The following is a 19,522-nucleotide window of genomic DNA, read 5'->3' as shown; positions in this document are numbered from 1 at the left end:
TTTTAGATATAAGTTTTAGTTACTATAAAACCCCCTTAAAATTTCGCAAATTGGTTGTCCTAATCTTCTAAAAATACATTAAAAGCCTACTCTATTATACTATATCATATTAAAATCCTTTTTCATTAGATTTTTTTTATTAATCCATTTGCTATGTTATTAGATTTTTTATTAAACTATAAATTATATTATTATTACTATAGGTGCGTGTTTATAAATTATAAATTATATTATTAAACTCTAATTAAAATTAAAAAATGCATAAATAAATTAATACCACAAATTTATATTTAATGTATAAATAGATAAATTTATACTCTAGAATTATTCATTTGCTATGTTCTAACTCTTCATTTCATATTATATTATTATTAATAATAATTTTATTATTTTTATTTTTATTTCAATTTTTATATTTCAGTGTAGTTTAAAAATCTATTATTTTATAATATGCTAGTATTTTTATGAAAAAAATACTATATATTAAATAATTTAATCAATATAATTAAAAGTAAACATAAAAAATAATTGTATATTTTTAAAAAATATAAGTAATTTTATTTTTATTTCATTCTCTTTTAATTTAGTTTCAAAGATTAGCATTATAATCTAAATTTATAAAGTGATTTGTAGATTCATATGTTGTGAATTATAGGTTCATTATATGTAACTTGAGGTTCATATATTATAGTCTATAAATTCATAAATTAAATAAAATGAACATATTCATATATTAAGTTAAGTTCATCAGTAAAAGTAAATGCATATATAGTTTATATTTAATGAACATGATACTAATAACAGATGAATATATTTTTATAAGTAATAAACCGAAAATTTAAGTTTGATAAATGTAAAACTAATAACATATGAACGTACACTTTATAAATAGTGAACATAAAGTTTATGTTTAATGAATCTGATACTAATAATAAATAAATATACATTATACAAGTAATGGATATATTACCTGTATAAAAAATAAATCAATATATATTAAATAATAATAGATTTATCATCAACAAACTATAAATTCGTCAAATATACATTTGAAGTTCGTATAATATCATACATACATTCAAAACTAAAAAATAGATTCATCACTAAAAATAACAAATATTAAGAAAAATAATATATAAACATTTAGTATTTTTAATATTATCTTTTATAATAAATAATAAAAATCTTGAAATCTATTAACTATTATTAAAACTTTAACTTCTTATAATAAGAAAATTAACATCTAATGCAAAATAAAAGAAATTATTACTTAGTAAATTTATTAATTTTTCAATATCAAATGTAAAATAATATCAGGATATTAAAAATTAATTAGCAATATGTGGTAAAATTTTATAAAACCATACGTGGTAGAATTTTTGGGTAATAAAATAATTATGTTTCAAACTAGTTAATTTTTAATTTCATAATATAACCTTAAATTTGATATTGGCAAATTAATAACTTTATTAAGTAATAATTTTAAAAAACTAATTTTATAAAATCATATATGATTTTATAAAATTCTACCAGGTGGAGTCTCATAGAAAAATTTGTATATATACAATATTATACTTGTGTTAATGGACAATTATTAATAAATTTATGACATAAAAATTTAGTTTGAAATAAAAATATAAAAAAAATAATTTTATTTAGTTATTGTTTTATTTTAATGAGCATTTAATATTTTCATTTTATTTACTTATATAATTTTGAAATTTAATAATTACAAATATAATTAGAAAATTCATAATAGATATATAGTAAATTGGTGTATAGTGTAATCACTAATCTTTTATTATATTTAGCTATTATTTTATTTTAATAAATATTTAGTAATATCATTTAATTTGATTCGTATTTAATATTATAATTAGTCGTTTACATGTGCGTTACACAACTGTTATTATTATTTTAATTATAAAATCAAATTGATAGATACAATTTAATAAAAAATTTAATAGTTTAATATTGATTTATAAGATTTTAAAAAATAATAGCAAACTGACTATTTTTAAATTTTATAAAATTTTATTAATGCAATAATACGTTTTCATGTTCCAATTGAACACTTTTCTTTTTTGATTATTGTCAAAGGAGAAGATTTTTTTTTTTACCAAACATATGCGGATCCAATCACGATCTTATAATAAGAATAAGAGATCTTTCTCGATCAATCCCTTTGCCCCCTCATTCTTCGAGAATCAGAAAGATTTTTCTCAAGTTTGAATTTGTTCATTTGAAATCTGGGCTCTTCTACTTCATTTTTATTTATTTATTTAGTTTTTTTATTTTATTATTATTATTTTTCTCTCTCTTTTCTTTTTTTATTTCTTTTTTTATTCCCTTCCGTCATTTCTTAATATTTATTAATTGATTTTAATATTATATAAATTAACATATTAATAAAATTGATATTAATGTTTTTTATGATTAAAAATTTAGTATATAATTAAAAATTAATTTTTTATTGAATATAATAACTTAAGATGTTATTTTCTAGATTAGTGTTAATGGCGGTTTCAGACGCATACTCAAGTGTCTTTAGCAACTACGGCATTATAAGGCTTTTCAATCTAATCGAAAACATGCTAACTAGCTACTGAGATTAGCACGAAGATGAGAATTGCCATCCGGATAATCACTGGGACACTTTTACTAATGAGTGACGTTTTTCAGATTCCATAAGAAAGCTTACGCCACAGAGCCCATATATGGATCCAGAAACCGATTTCCTTATTTGTGTATATTAGCCTTTAATTTTATTATTTAACAAATTACTCCCTATAAATGCAAGCAATTCATATACAGACATGCCAAAATATCACACATAATACACCTAAGTCTAGTGCATCTTAATTAACCCACTCTACATTTGAGTTGTTGATATAGTTTACCAACCAATTATGTGTAAGGAATACCTAGTATAGCCCAATTACCAATTATATTTTTGAATTGCAGCCTTTAAGTCTAATAGACTACTTATTATGAAAAGACACATTCATTAAGCTTAAGCCCTAAATAAATATGCCAAAGCCTGCTAGTCTACTTGGATTTTAAGGTTTTAAGCGCAGTTAAAGTTGATTAGCCTATTAGTCTGCCAGATTCATATTGGATCAGTTTTTAACCCTAAGTCTATGTGGCCTATTTTTAATTTCAATCACATAATCATATATTTGATTAACATACAATAAACAAAAAAATAAAGAAAAAAAAAAACAGAAAGTCAAACCTAATTATTACAACTCGCAGTACAACTATGATTGCAAAAAAAGAAGACCTAAAAACTATACATAGGCTGACAATACATCAAAAATCACCAAAAATACACAAAAATGGGAGTTTGGCTTGAACAGCCGATCGGTCTAGGGTCCCCAAGTTGATTTCTTCAATCGTCAGCACAATTTTGCATCTCCAGAGCCAAATTTCACATGCACAGACATTAAAAATCAATTAGAATGAGAGAAAATAGATTTAAAAAAATCAAAATAAAAGAAGCAAAAGTCAATTAAACAATCAAAACCCCAGATATCATAAAATAATAAAAGACAAATCAAAATAAAAGAATCATGCTTAACATGTTTAATTACTTAATCATAATGATAAATAAATCTAAATATAAATCCTATAATATATTTCTAATTAAATATAAGATCCTAGTTGGCAAAATATCATATTTCAAAACTCTAAGTTCTTATTATTAGATTCAAAACCCTTTTAACATGCATATTCATAAAAAAACCTAATCTAATCATATTTATCATAGATCAAGATTCTAATCATGATTCTAAGAACAAATAACATGAAAAAGAAAAAAGAAAAAAGAAAAAAAAGACATAAAAGAACTAATTTTATGATGAATGTGGATGTATAGTGGAAAGAACCCTCAAGTTGTCACCATGAATATTAGATCTGCAAGTCTCAGGCGATGAGGATGCAGTTAAATCAAAAACTGGGTAGGTATCCAATGCTAGATCTGGCTTTGAGAATCCTTCTGTCGATAAAAAACAGTTTCCAAAAACGATCTTTCTTCAGTGGCTTGTTTTCTAAAATGGTTCTTTCTTTAATGGCTTAGTAATCTCTAATAATAACTAGGATCAACAGTGTTTTTCTTTCTTTTTCCCTTTAAGTTTCTCTTTATTTTTTTCTCTCAGTATCTCTCCTATACTGATTTCACTTACCGCTGATTTTTAGTTCTCCATTCTCTTTACAACTCTAAACACCTCTTTCTACTTATAGAGGTAGAATTTTAAGGAAAATCCTAAAGAAAGCGATAAATTTTTAGGAATATCGATAAATATTTCATTTTATTTCTAAAATTTAAATAATTATCAATTAAAAGGATGATTATCATTAAGGAAACTTTTTAGAATCTGTATTTGGACGTGAAATCGTCACAAAAAATAACTTCATATTGCAAAAATTCAATCAGCACTATGTAGAGCTAATTGGCTCTATGTACAGTCGATCGGCTTTACACAGGAAAAGTTTATAAAAATATTTATAATTAGGTCTCTAAATTTGTAAAAATTATCGTTTTTACCTTCAAACTTAATTTTTTCTGATAATTAGGTCCAAATTGATTTCAAAAAGGCAATTTCAGTTGGATTAATCTCGAGCTAGCCTCAGATTCGCCTATCCTTCATCTCTCGAGACCCGAGAAGGTAGTAACTTTCATCATTAGGGTTTTTCATTTTTTTCTCAATATCTAAATCCGGAAAAAGGATGCTGACAATTAGAATTATTAACTAATTATGAAATAAATTTTTTTAGTTAATATATTATTAAAATATAATTAATATGCTATTTCTTAAGATAGAATTAGTATCATTATCTGATTAGAAAACTATTTATTAGTTAATATAATATTAGAATATAATTAATGTCTTATTTTTTACGATAGGCCCTGGATATTCTATCGATGACTCCGGAATAGGTTCTTCAATGATTTATGGTTCAACCTAGGCAGGCAACGTCGATCTAAATCCAGAGGCTATGGTTTGACAATGAATTCTTCATCCACCGATTTGAACTAATGCGGGTTTCCCTCCATTCCTAGAGCCAACATCCGTTGCTCAAGTCGATTTAGTAGCAGGAGCAGCTGTAGCTTTACCAGTTTTACCTATTCAAATTGGTTAGCTGAAGCAACTGCTGGGGGTACCTATCCAACTGTCTCTACCGCTGGGGGAACTGGATATCGATCTAGAGTCAGTGTTTAATTGGAATGTAACTTATGAATCAATAAATTAACAGAAAAAACTATAAAATTACACATAAGCTTGAAACTCATTTAAAAGTAAGCACAAATATCAAAAAAAAAATTATATGTTAAAAATTAAACATACATGTCAAAAAGATTTTAGGTCTCACAAATTAATATAAAATAATCGTTTACATGTACGTTGCATGACCGTTATTATTATTTCGATCATAAAATTTAATTTTTTAATTTTTAATATTAATTTATAATATTTTAAAAAATCATAGCAAAGTAACTATTTTTAAATGTCCTTAATTTTTAATTTTTAAAATATTTATTTATTAATTCTAATAGTATATAAATTAATACTATCAATATAATTGATATTACTATTTTTTAGAATTAGAAATTATTATATAATTAGAAATTAATTTATCGATTGAATATAATATATAAAAATATTATCTTCTATAATTAGAATTATTATCTAATTAGAAAACTAATTTTTAGTTAATATAATATTAAAATATAATTAATATGCTATTTTTTAGAATAATCATTATCTAATTAGAAAATTAATCATTATCTAATTAGAAAACTAATTTATTATTAAAATAATATTTCTTAGGATTACAATGAGTGTTTAATAGGAGTGTAACTTATTGATCAATAAGTTAATAGAAGAAACTATAAAATTACACACAAGCTTAAATTCCATGTGTCAAAAGTAAGCACATGTGAAGACAACAATCCTAACACATGTTAAAAAATTTTAAGTTTCAAAAATTAGCATATATATATATAATCTAAAATTCATATTTTATATATTTATATAATTTGATTTATAATAATAATAGTATAAAATATAAGTTTGACTTTATCTTTATGATATTTCTATTTCCATGTATATTAGTCATTTATAAAAATTATATAATTGTGACAATCTGACTTAGAGAGCGGTCCGACGAGGGCGGGAAGTGAACGCCGAGGCAAAGAAAAGATAGGATACCTGGACAAGGAGCGGCTTCTGGCAGGCTTCTAGGATGGCAGCACTCTAAAGTACGGGGGGTACATTAATGAATTGAATTGCACATCGAAATGGAGTGGGAATGGTTGATAACATATATGTAAAGAATTGGAACTAATCACATGAGGCGCATTTTGATTGTTTGACTGTGGAGTTGTAGGAACTCCATAGTTAAACGTGCTTGGTTCAGAGAAATTCTAGGATGGAGATCTCCCGGGAAGTTCTCGAACCCGCTAAAGGGACAAAATTGTAATCCAAGTGGGGGCCAAAGCGGACAATATCTCATGTGATCTGGTTTCGGGTCGTTAAAAATGGTATTAGAGCAAGAACCCTCTAGTAGATGTATGGTTCGAGGACGAACCAGGCAGAAGCTGGTGGGCATGTGACAGCCTCGCCTAAAGAGCGGTCCGACGAGGGCGGGAAGTGAATGCTGAGGCAAAGAAAAGATAGGATGCCTGGACAAGGAGTGACTTCTGGCAGGCTTCTAGGTTGGCAGCACTCTAAGGTACGGGGGTACATTAATGAATCGAATTGCACATCGAAATGAGGCGGGAATGGTTGATAAGATATATATAAAGAGTTGGAACTAATTATATAAGGCACTTTTTGGTTGTTTGGCTGTAGAGTTGTAGGAACTCCAAAATTAAACGTGCTTGGTTCAGAGAAATTTCAGGATGGGGGACCTTTTGGAAAATTTTTGAACCCGCCAAAGGGACAAAATCATGAGGCTAGTGAGGGCCAAAGCGAACAATATCTCATGTGATCTAGTTTTGGGAGGTTACAATAATATAATCTTGTGAAATTCTTATATTTATGAAATTCTTATATTTATTATATGCCAAGGTAAATAAATATGAGAAATATATATATTTATTAAATTTAATTTTGTATATATTCCAGTGCACTAATAAATTCTCATACGTTCTTATAATAATTATTTTTTAAGAATTAGATTGTTAAAATTCTTATTATTTCCTTTTTACTATTATTACTTTCACATATACATGTGTAAACCTTTTTAATTATTATATTTGACCGATAAATTCTCAATCGTATCATAAAAATTTATTATCTTATTATTATTATTATCCAAATTTAGAATTCCTATCCTTTTATTATTTTATTATTACTATATATATGAATATAAATATTTATTCTATTAGAAAGATAATAATATTTATTATTAATAATAGTAATTATAATAATTATTATAATTATTTTATAAGAATATAATATTTTTATATTTAAATAAATCATAAATTTTTATCACATTCATTATTAGCATTTAGAATCATATTTTATTTTTTTGTATATTAGAATTAATATTTTTTATAAATATTATGATTTTATAAAATTTTATTGTGCGAAATTTTATGAAAAAACTTGAATATATATATATATATATATATATATATATATATATATATATATATATATATACTTACTGATAGATTATAGATTGTTGAAGAGATACCGAAGCAACTAACTCGATAATTTCAGCACTTTACTCTTTTTCTTTTTGTCTTAAATATTGATCTGTGAAACTCTATTTGCACCAATAAGTTCTGTAACGGTCTCCACTTCTAGCCTCGATTAGATATATAAAATTATTATTTGAACTTAAGTTAAATTTTTAAATTGAATGGTTCTGTGACATAGTATTAAAGTCCCTATTATTGAAAGGTTTAAATTTTGATCCCCGTAATTTACATATTATTTTTAAATATTTAAATATAAAGTAAAACTTGCATATGTTTATTACGCTTTAAACATAATACTCTTTTATTTGTTGAAATCAAATAAAATATATTAAATTTAAATTATTTTAAGTTAAAAATGGTTTAAGAATATCCAAAATCGAGTAAGAGTGAGTTGAGTCCAGTTTTAAATTTTTAAAAATATAATAAAATCCAATCCAACTCAATGTAATGTCAAAAAGTTTAAATTCACGTATAGGATATGACTTTTTATTTATGAGACTGATTTATTTTTGCTAACTCATAACTTTTCTCATTATATGGATATGTGAATGATTTATACATAGCAATTTTGATGGGTTGGATGATGTATATTTTGCTAAATATGGTAATACGCATGATAACAACTGTGCTAGTAGCTCATTGGCTAAAATAATTATTTTTTATTATGAATTATGGATTAATTGATGAGTACGTGTTACATTATTTTATAATGCAATGCTATTCGTAGTGTTGGCTAACCCTATATTGCTATTAAAACTCATTTGCTACATCGTCATTTCATTTTTTTTTTATAATGAATGTATAAATATAGTACTAGTCTTTAACTATTTACAATTAATATTATTATATATATAAAATCGCTAGCTATATTAGTGATTGTATAAAATTGAACTCGATTAAAAATCGAAAAATTCAAATTTTATTAATTTTTTAATTTTAAATATTGGATTTAGTTTTAAATAAGTACAATCCAACCGAGACGATTTGATTAGCATATTAATTTTTAAACCGATCAATATGATCTACAATAAATCCAATCTACAAACACCCCTATATAAGGTGTGTTAGACCTAATCTAATAGCATAAACTCTTGAATTAAATAGTTCTTAAACAACCCCTTCATCATACCATTGTTTGTAAAAAAACTATGAAGGAAGTTCAGATTTTCTTTTTCTTTTTGGAATACCAAACGAATAACATTTTACAATTTTATGTTCATGGTGTTGGTACGTGGTGTAATTGGAAAATCAAAATCAAAACCCAAATCAAAACTCAATCTCTCTTTACCACTATTTCACTATTATGGTAGAATGGAGTAGGACTGATGGCGATCATAAGAATGAAAATTAAGATTTTAGAAAGGAGAAGTGGTGGTAGGTATATAACAGTGGGTAAAGAGAAAAAGGTAAAAAAGTATTGTGATGTGATATTTTTTTAAATTTTTATCTGATTTAATTTAATATATGTTTTTAATTTAATTTTTATTTAATTTAATTTATTTAGTTTAATATATTTTTTGAATTTTAAAATGAGTGTAAGATGTTTTAATATTACTGATACTCACATGACATGTGAGGAAAATATATAAATTTTTTAAAAATTAACCAGTTCAACTGTATCATACTCTTAACTAAAAATCGATAAAAATGAATTTAACGATACTCCAATTAAAATTAAAAAAGCTTTATAATATAAATTAAAATTCAGAAATTAATGTAATATATAACCATCTATATAATTTATGCTATACTCTTTATCTTTTTAGTTTAAAGTTAATAACTAATTGACAAAAAAGTAGTTAGTATAGTATATATATTTAAAACTAAAGATTTAGAAAACATAAAAGAATTAATTTTTTTATTTAAAATCAATTATTATTTATTTCTTTAAGTTTGACAGACTATACTAATATATTATGACATTTTTAAAGATATATTCAATCTTGTTATATATTACTATATTATACTAAACCTTCTTTGATTAGATTTTGATTTAGTTAAATACTAATTTTAAATATAAAATAAAAAAATTACCTTTCATCTCAACCACTATCTACTATACCCTACCATATTTTTCTCATTATTTCATTCAAAACTCGTTCAAATTAAAAAAAAAAAGCCCTTTTATAGTTTTTTTTTTAAATTAAAATTTATATTAATTATTATTTTATATATTTTAATTTTAAATAAATATTTTTTTCGTGACGCTTATATCCTTTATGATAATGTAGAGATTTTGCTAAAGTAGCTTGATTTATTTAAGATTCGCTTGTATTATATTTTCAAAACTACATGCTTATAGTTTTATATATTTTTAATTTTAAATATATATATATGCTGTTATCGTAATAAATTAATATACATGCTATTATTTATTAGCAAAAATATTTTTTACTATAATCAAATAGTTCCATTCTACTAGCGCCAACTCAGCACAAACTCATTACACCATTTTTATAGTGAAAAAGTGTTAATACTTTTGCTAACAGAGAAAAACATATACACTAATTGGTCACATAAAAGTTAAAAATACACTAAACTACAAGCATTTTTTTTTAAATTTTCCCTTAATATAGTAATTATCCTTCCTAATAATTGCAGTTAAACATTGAAATAAATAGGTAATTAAGAGAATGCTACTTATAAAGTTAGATAAAAAAAATAAAAAGAATAAAAAGATTATAAAAAAGACTTAGCTGGTTTTTGCATATTTCTCCCTATAATGGAACCTAAACAAGAAAAAATATAGAAAATTCTGAAATAGTATGTCCAGCTCAATAGACTTATGCATTCTAGAAAGAGGTTGCAATTCCTTAGAATTAAACAATCTAGTCCCTCAAATTCTAGTTGTTAAGTTTTTCTAGAAAGTCTTACCAATCAAGTCCCTGTATAATACATTGACACATTTCCTTGAAGGATCCAATCCAATGCCATTTCTTTTTTCTTTTCTTTTTCTTCCCTTTAAAATTTGTCAACCTTTCTAGTAATGTATTTCTTTAAATGCACTACCTAGTCCTTTGCTTCTTTCTTTTAATACCAATTAAATAAAATAATCTTCCCTCTAGAACCCTTGCCTGTTCCTTTATATATATGCAATGGTTTTGGACTAATTAATCCAGCATCAAATTACACACCATCTTTAAATTTTCTCTGTATTTCTACTTCAGCTCATTAGCTTTCCAGCCAAACGCAAAATGGAAAATAATAACAGCATTGAAGAATTTGAAGATGCTCTCTCTTTATGTGATTTTGCTCTTTGTGACCAGGAAAGTAGTATTGAGCATCCAGATTCTCCTTCAAGCCAAGAAGAAGATTTCTTTGAGTTCTCCACATCCTCAACTTCATCAGTATCGAACTCTACAGCAGATAATATAATCTTCTGTGGGAAAATCATTTCCTGCAAAACAGAAAATGATGATAATGATCAAAGGTATAATAACCCGTTATGTTTCTCATCAAGCCCATCACTTCGGATGGTAAACAGAAACAAGATCACTTCAAAAAATTCATCCTCCAAGCCTGCTTTGCCACCACCAGCTAGGAGCAGTTCAAGCAAGAAACACAAGGTTATTATTGGATTGACAAGGATTCCATCAAAAATGGAGCTCAGTGACTTGAGGGAAAGGCAGAATCGGAAGCTGCAGACTCCACCTCCCATGTTTCCGGCGGTGGTTGGTAGTGAGGCAGCAGCTGTTTCCGGTGGTGGAAGTAGCAAGAGAAGTCGTAACTGGAGTCTGCTCAGAAGGGCACAATACATGGTTAGCACGTTGACAAGGTCTTCTTCTTTTGGTGGCCTTAGGCTGGCAAGGCCATGCATTGACTAATTTTGGATTTCTAACACAATTTTCCTCCTTTTTGAATCTTTAATTTATTTTTTTCTGTAACTATTATATATTTAATGGGAATGCTATTTTATTAGAGTGAGCCAAAGCTTATTATAATCAATTAATCAAGCTTGAATGGAATTAAGCAATCTTGGCTGATAAAAAATTGAGAGCTAAAAAATAGCTAACCTTTAATATTTATAACTTTTATTAAATGAAATATGCTTTATTAATCTATATTTCATGGCTACTCCCTACAATAATAATTAATTAAAGTTACATAAAATAATAATTATAAAGTTTGAAATACTGAGTCACTTTATTATTATTTAAATATAAAATATTTCAAATATATATCACTCATTCAACGGTTAGGATTAATATAACGAAAAAGATAATTAAATAAATGATCATCTAATTTCATACTATAAAATTAATAATAAAAGATTCAATACAAAAAAGAAAATGAAAAAGTATAGGACATTCTTTGTCATTTTCTTTTTACTCTTAAAATCAAAGCAATAAAACTCAATCTTTTCCAGAAGACAAATAAGAATTAGAATAAAATATTATGAGTTTTAAAGTAACAAACAATCCATGAAAATTTAATGAATTGGTAAATGGACTGCCTCTACATAAGTTGGAGCTCAATAATATAATGAGAAATCTAAATGCATCTAATGACATATATATGCTGCAGGAAAAGGATGTCCTGCAAAAGCAACATTAACTCATTAATGTCTATTACGCTTTATTTCTCCCAAAAAACCAAACACGCTTAATAAAACGACGCCGTATAAAAAGGTTAATGGTGGGAGACAAAAAATCAAAAGACACTTGCTATGGCAGGTTACTGGAAATTGCTAAAATGGCCCTATATAATAAAACGTTGTCGTTTGGTGGGATAGATAAAGGAATGCGAACATAAGATAGAAATGCCCTTTAGACAATATGCCACTGTGCCATTTTGATTGGCTTATATGACATAAAAAAACTAAAAGACCTACTCGCCCTTACTGTGTAATAAAACATAGCCGTTTACACTACCCTCTCAGTAGTTTTCGTCTTCTAACCCTAAATGCAAAAGAAACCTTCACCTAACGCCATAAAGCTAGATTCTTCTGTTCTCTCACTCGATTTCTCTTCCCTGCTGTCTTTACTCCTCTAATTTTACAGAAACCTAGAATTTTCATCTCTTCCATTTCTTTATGTCTTGGTTCGATGACCATTTCTTCTCCTTATTATCGCGATTTAGTGGTTATTTGTGCTTTTTATCATCGCCCGCCGATGGTTACTCCTGCATTTCACTGTTTAACCCGTTTTGATATGGGTTTTTGTCCTTTGAAGTTGCTATAAAGGCTACATTCTTAAATTTTTTATATTTACAGATTTTAAAATTTGGTGTTCTGGGATTAAGATTTGTTATTTATATTTTAATCTTTACCCAAACCATTGATGCATGCCTGTTTCTATTTAAGACTCTAAATTTTAATGGATTGTCAATATATAATTTTCTTTTTCTTTTTTCTGTACATCTTACTTCTTTTCTAAGTTTTCCCTCTTCCTATTTCTTACATGTTTTCTCTATTTTTGTAGGTTCCTGAGTTTTGGCTTCGACACTCTACCTTCTGCATGTGGTGGTTTTTGATGTGTATAAGGAATTTTGGCCTGCTTCTCTTTTACAATATTTGTTTCTACATAGTTCTTATAAAATCGGTTAGGTTTAACTTTTTGAAAATTATTTATGGTATAGTTGCATGTTCTTTACCTAAAAGCATTCTGATATGTGTTGCCATTACTGCGTAATAAAACCAAACCAATTAAAGAACCAATGATTGATATATTCTTCATGAAATCTCTCCCTTTGTTTTTTTTAATTATTTGTTTTTTCAATTGTTGGATTTTAATTATTTGTGTCTTTTTCCAGCTAGCTATCAGTTTAAAACATCAAGAAAAAATGGAATTCCCTTGATATGTTGTTATTTTTTTGTCATTTATATATTAAGCATTTAATATATCCACCTATTTTATTAATTGGTATGAGCTGTTAAATAATTTAGTACCTAAATACTAGTGCTTAAAGAGTATGTTTCATAATTAGATCTTCATACAAAAGAACAAGTAGTAAGGTAAGTGAGAGTTTATATAAAATTGGCCATTTCTTAATAAAATTGAAACAAATGAATAATAAACTTGGCTATTACATTTTTCTTTACTAAGTCTCGAATCATTAAGTGCTATCGAAAGGAGAGGCAGCAAATGGCAAATTAGTTTTTATTTTCTTGGCAATTGCCATATAATTTTTCTTTATTTTGCATTTAGATTTCTTTTGTTTTAAAGATTTTCCTTTCTTTTTTTCCTATTTGAAATCTCAAGTTCTAATCTGTGTTAGCCTGCTATTGACTCTTGAGTACTGAGAAGAATGTCAAAAGAGCTCTATATTTTTTGATGCAAGTGGGAGCCATTGGAACAAAACTCCAGTCTTCTGTTGCACCTGAAGTGACAGTACCGTCGGTCTGTGGTGCCGAGCTGCATTCTGCTGATCAGTCGCAAGTGAAGAAAATCTGTGTCAGGCAAAAGAATATCAATTAAAATCATATTTATATAATAATGACATTATTTTATTACTTTCTTCTCGCTGCTCCAACTTACTCATCCAAAAATGACGATTAGCGTGACTACATGAATATTCAAAAGGTAATACTAAAATAATAATTTCCATTTATTTTTATTTTTATTATTACTTTAAATAAAATTAGCAACATGCATTTATTTATTTATTTATTTATTTAACAAATATTCCGGACCGATAGCAAAAATCAGAGTGCTAAATGGACAACATAATTACAGCCATAGTTCTAGATTTTAATTTTATTATGTTTCCATTCTATTAAGGAATAATATACTTTTTTTAAGTTTTTTTTTTTAAAGTTAATTATATGATGTAGACATTATAAATTCTAAATATTTTAAATTCTATAGTATTTGTTCGATATAATATTTTTAATTAAAAATATTTTTAGTTGAGGGTTTATTGCATTTATGATATTTTATTATAGTTGTATTAATTGTTTATATAATAAAAAACTGTATCATTTTTTTATCTAATAATAATATTAACTTTTTCAATATTATAAATAATAAATGTAATTCTTACAATTCACATGCAACACAGCAGTGTGATAATATTTTGAAATTGGAGATATATGCATAGTTTACATGCGAGAGAATTTAACGATCAAATTTGTGAAAATATAGATTGTGGAAAAGAAAAGTTGGTATTGATGTAAAAAGTAGATTGTATAATGTATACGTTTGGTTTGGGAAAATGCCATCCCCCAGCAAATAAAGCACTAAGCTGAAACGATAGTCTAGAAGCATGGCATCGACAAATCCAACCATTTGAATATCTCGCCACTATTACAAATAACTTCCCTAAGCAAAGATTGACCGCCAAAAAGTAGCCTCTGTTTTCCTTTAAAAGAAGAAGAAAGTGGCTCGATTGATATTTTTATTTGGAAAAATATGGGAGGTCTCATATTCAGGTTGTGGAATATTTTCAAGATATTAAGGGGACATGATGTATTTTTTATTTATTAATATTCTTTTTCTTCTTTAAATAGAATAAGAATCACTATTAACCTACTCTTCGTATCAAAATACTTTTCTGCGATACCGAATTACTTTACAGAAGAAGTATATGTAATTTCTGTTCAAGCAGTTTATAAGCCAGTGGATAATTTGATTAATCTAGTTCTTGACTAGTGCCAATTCTATTGGGGCAGTGGGTGAATAATATTGTCATTACCATCGGTTGAGTTTTGGGTGAGGATAAAAGGCTTTATAAGTAAAAATATATTTCCTTTGCTCGTCTCCCCACTTAATGGTCCATACAATGAAAGAAACTTACTTATTACTTGTGAGGCCAGTATTGTAACTCCAAGGTTCGAGTGGAACCAAAGAACTACTAACCGACACCATCGGAACTATAAGGATCAAAGTGTATAATATATGAAAATGATGTAATGATGCAAGAACAAATTGTTAAATAATAAAATTAAAAATAAGAAAAAACTGGAATCAGCTTCTCTTATGTCCAATTGAGTCGCCACTATGGGTGGCTGTTTCAGGCTTGCACCCAAGTGTCTCTAGTGACTACAACACTATAAGGCTTTTCAACCTAATTAAAAATACGCTAACTAGTCACCGAAACTAGTGCGAAGAAAAGGAATCGCCACTTAGTTAATTCTCTAGGACACTTTTACAATGGCGTTCAAGATTCTATAAGGAAGCTTCACAACATCTAGAAATGAATCCGAAAGCCAACTTTCTTATTTTATATTTCTATTTTTAATTTTATTATTTAATGGATTATCTTTATGAATACAGAATGATAATTCTACAATCAATCACTACAACATGTGAGGTCTACCTAAGTCTAGCTCATTTTAATTAGGCCAAATTCTTATTTATTTTGTTAGTCTAAGTTAACTACTTAATTATGCATAAGGAAGCCCACCTAGTCTAACCCAATTACAAGTTATATTTTGTGATTACTAAGTTCTTACCCTAAATGGACAACCAATTATATGCCAAGGCCTAATTCAACCTCCCTATTCTAAGTGAGTTTATTGATTAACTTTAAACATGGCAAGAGTCTTCTAAGTCTAAATGGATTTCAATTTAGACTTAATTTACTAATATTTAATCTAATGGACTATAATTTATATTCCAAGCTTGAATTTTAAGCTTGCATCTATGTGTCCAATTTTAGTTAACAATCATACAATAAATATTTGTCATTCATCCACCAAAATAAAGCAAAAATACATCAAAGTAAAGAAAGCAGTAAATTTAAATTATTCCAACTAATAAACTTAAAAAGAACGACTAAACTAAGTCAAAAAAGACAGAGATCAACAATATCAAAATTCATGAAACATGACAGGTTTGGGACGAACAACCGACTGATGTCATCACAGAGCCAGTCGGCTCAACGCACAGCTGACCGGCTATAGGCTCCTATCATATGTCGATTTGGTTATTTTTAGGCACTCCAACCCCGAAATTCCAATGCACATGCATAAAAACACATGAAACATGGTTAGCAACATGCAAAGCACAAAACAATGTGTAAAATAACTAAATTTTAAAGCAAAAGAATACCAAACAAACTTACAGTAAGCAAATTTTCTAATAGGACAATTTCTACAATAGAAGCTAAGCTAATCATGCAACCCTAATTAATTCATGCTAATACACATAAATCATAATTAAAGAGTCATAACTAACATATTGATTTATACACATGATTATTGGATTCAAAATCCAAGAACATAAGTTATCTGTTTCATAACCTAGGAAGCATGCATTGAGTAAAAACACATAAATCATATAAGAAACTTGGTTCTAAGCATATTAATCATAAGAAAATAATCACAACAAGCAATCATATTATTCCTAGCATGTTTCTAATAATTAAAAAAAAGAGCAAAACACAAAAGAAAAGTCAGAAAGGGGTAGAAGTATGATGATGTGAGTGCTTTGGAACCCTCAAGTTGTCACCGTATGGTGCAGACTTGAGTCTCATGTGATGAGGAGGAGGTTGAATCCAATATAGGATAAGAATCTAGAGTGTTTTAGGGTTTTCTGTGTGTTTGAATTTTAAAAGTGTATGTACTGCTTATAATACTTACTGTAGTTATGTTGTGAGTTGCTAAAAATAAATTGTTAAGAATTGCTAACCTTAAGCTCAGGACTTCCTATTCTATTTATAGGGAAAGGTTTAAGCAATCCTAAAAACTTTTTTATATACGTTCTTAACTTTTGATAAATATTCATAATTAAAAAAACTAATTTTGGACTTATCAGGAGTGTTTATTGATAAATACTGAATAAATTATGGAGAATCATTAGAAACTATAATATTTATCAATAAAATATTATGACGCATTTTCATTAATTTCGACATTCTAAAGTGAAAAATTACACAAAATAACGTTGGATTTCAAACTTGAGGCCAATCGGAGCTATGCAGAGCCAATCAGCACTGCGTATTCGGTTGTATGTAGAGTTGATTGGCTCAAGGGTAGAGAAGTTTTAAGGCGTTTTACACTTTGGTCCCTAAACTTTCAAAATTTGCAATTTTATCTCTCAAACTTCATTTTTTTTCTATCAATTTAGTCCAAATTGATTTTAAAAAAGAGGAAGGCTCGCTATCTAGGTTGGATTTCGGGAGTTTGAACACCGTCTCATTTCAACCAAAGTTACAACCCTGAAAGAGATCAATCGCCTAACATTGCCATAACAGGAGCTAGGATGATGGCCCATCGCCTGAAAGCCCGGGCATCTCCCTATTGATTTAGTCCACAACTCCCATAACTCAGGAACAGATCGATCGCAGGCCAAGTAGCCAACCATGGGTGTAGTGAGGGGTGGCCTTTGAAGGAATAGATTTTTAAAATAGAAAGTATATCCGACCTCTAGCCCTTCAATGATGGATTTGTTTGCAAACCAAATCCCGACCTCGATTGTGAATTGCGGTCTCATGCACTAATCCCTACAGGTGGCCATATCAGGTCGGCCGCCCTACCTAAACCAATCATTATATCAGTCCCTAGGCTTCATTATTGGATGACTTTGAGTTGTACCAAGTTAGAAACCAAGTGGATTTATTTTTTGTCCTATAATCCCCACTACTTACTATACATATCATAAAATGTCACATATGTGGGCAGCCATTCATTGCCAGAAATTAGTTGAATCTCATATTCAATTCGTGTGTCTCTTGCATCCCCTTTAAAATAATTTTTGGTTCAATTATTTACAACTCTAATTGGGATTTGAGCGTCCTCAACCTCTCGAGTCTCAAGAAAAGCAGTAATTTTCATCATGAAACTTTTCATAATTCTCTCGATATATAGATCTGGAAAAAGAGTGCTGACATATTTATATATCAGCTCTTATAACTAATCAAATGAGACTCATTAATACAATACAAGACCTACAATTCTCCACTTTTAGGGTCTTCCATTTCTAAGCTTTGTTTCTAAATCATATCAATTTTATCTTTAATTTTTATTAATTTTTTTTTAATTTTTAATTCTTGGTTTTTATTAATTTTTCTTTCTTTTGTTCATATTAATAAAAAAATTGATTTTTATTATTTTCATATTTATCTTTAGTTCATTTTTTATTTCTTTTACCCCCACTAATTAAATTTTCTAATATCACCGCTGCTCTAGACTCTATAGAACCTATCTCTAAAATACCCTAAAGGAGAATAGGGCTAAACAAAGTGAAAATAATTTTGGAAAATATCAGGAATGCCTATGTTTTTTTTTTTTTTTTTTTTTTTATCAAATTTATGGTGCCTTTTTCATTTCTACTGTGTTAAAATATCAAAAATATAGTTTCTTTTTCAAATTTATAGTCTTGGTTGATTTTTATTTTTTTTTTAATTTTTAGGTAAAACAACCACACCGTAGAAAAACAGTATTTTTTAAAAAAATTTACACAGTAAAAATGATATTTTTGTTGATTTTAGGATATATTTGAAAAATTCCCAAATTCTTCATGTGATAAAAAAATAAAAACTATTATCCCACATAAAGTTTAATAAATAATTATTGCTATAACAGAAATGTACTGTTATGAGATATATTGAGTATTTTATCCATCATTGATTAAAATTGATCGAAATTGTTATATAGTTGATAGCCAATAAAGATCTGATAACTTAACTAAAATCACTTGAGTTAAAGTGATAGGTTAATATCCCATGTATTTTATTGCCAACTCCTTTATGTCATGTAAGAAGGTATGTTATACAGATTGCTACTCCCTTTGTTTATTAACTCATAGAGCAGCTGATTCGGCTGAAATTTATTGGAAATGAAGCCTCATAGGCACTAGTTAATTAATATATTAAGCCATTGTAGAATGCCTTTAGCTTGAAGTTTCCTTCATTTCTACTCCTCTACCTGTT

This window comes from Ricinus communis, chromosome 6 (assembly GCF_019578655.1).
Source record: "Ricinus communis isolate WT05 ecotype wild-type chromosome 6, ASM1957865v1, whole genome shotgun sequence".
NCBI lineage: Eukaryota > Viridiplantae > Streptophyta > Magnoliopsida > Malpighiales > Euphorbiaceae > Ricinus > Ricinus communis.
The sequence above is the reverse complement of the archived record's forward strand: the minus strand, read 5'-3'. Positions refer to the sequence as shown.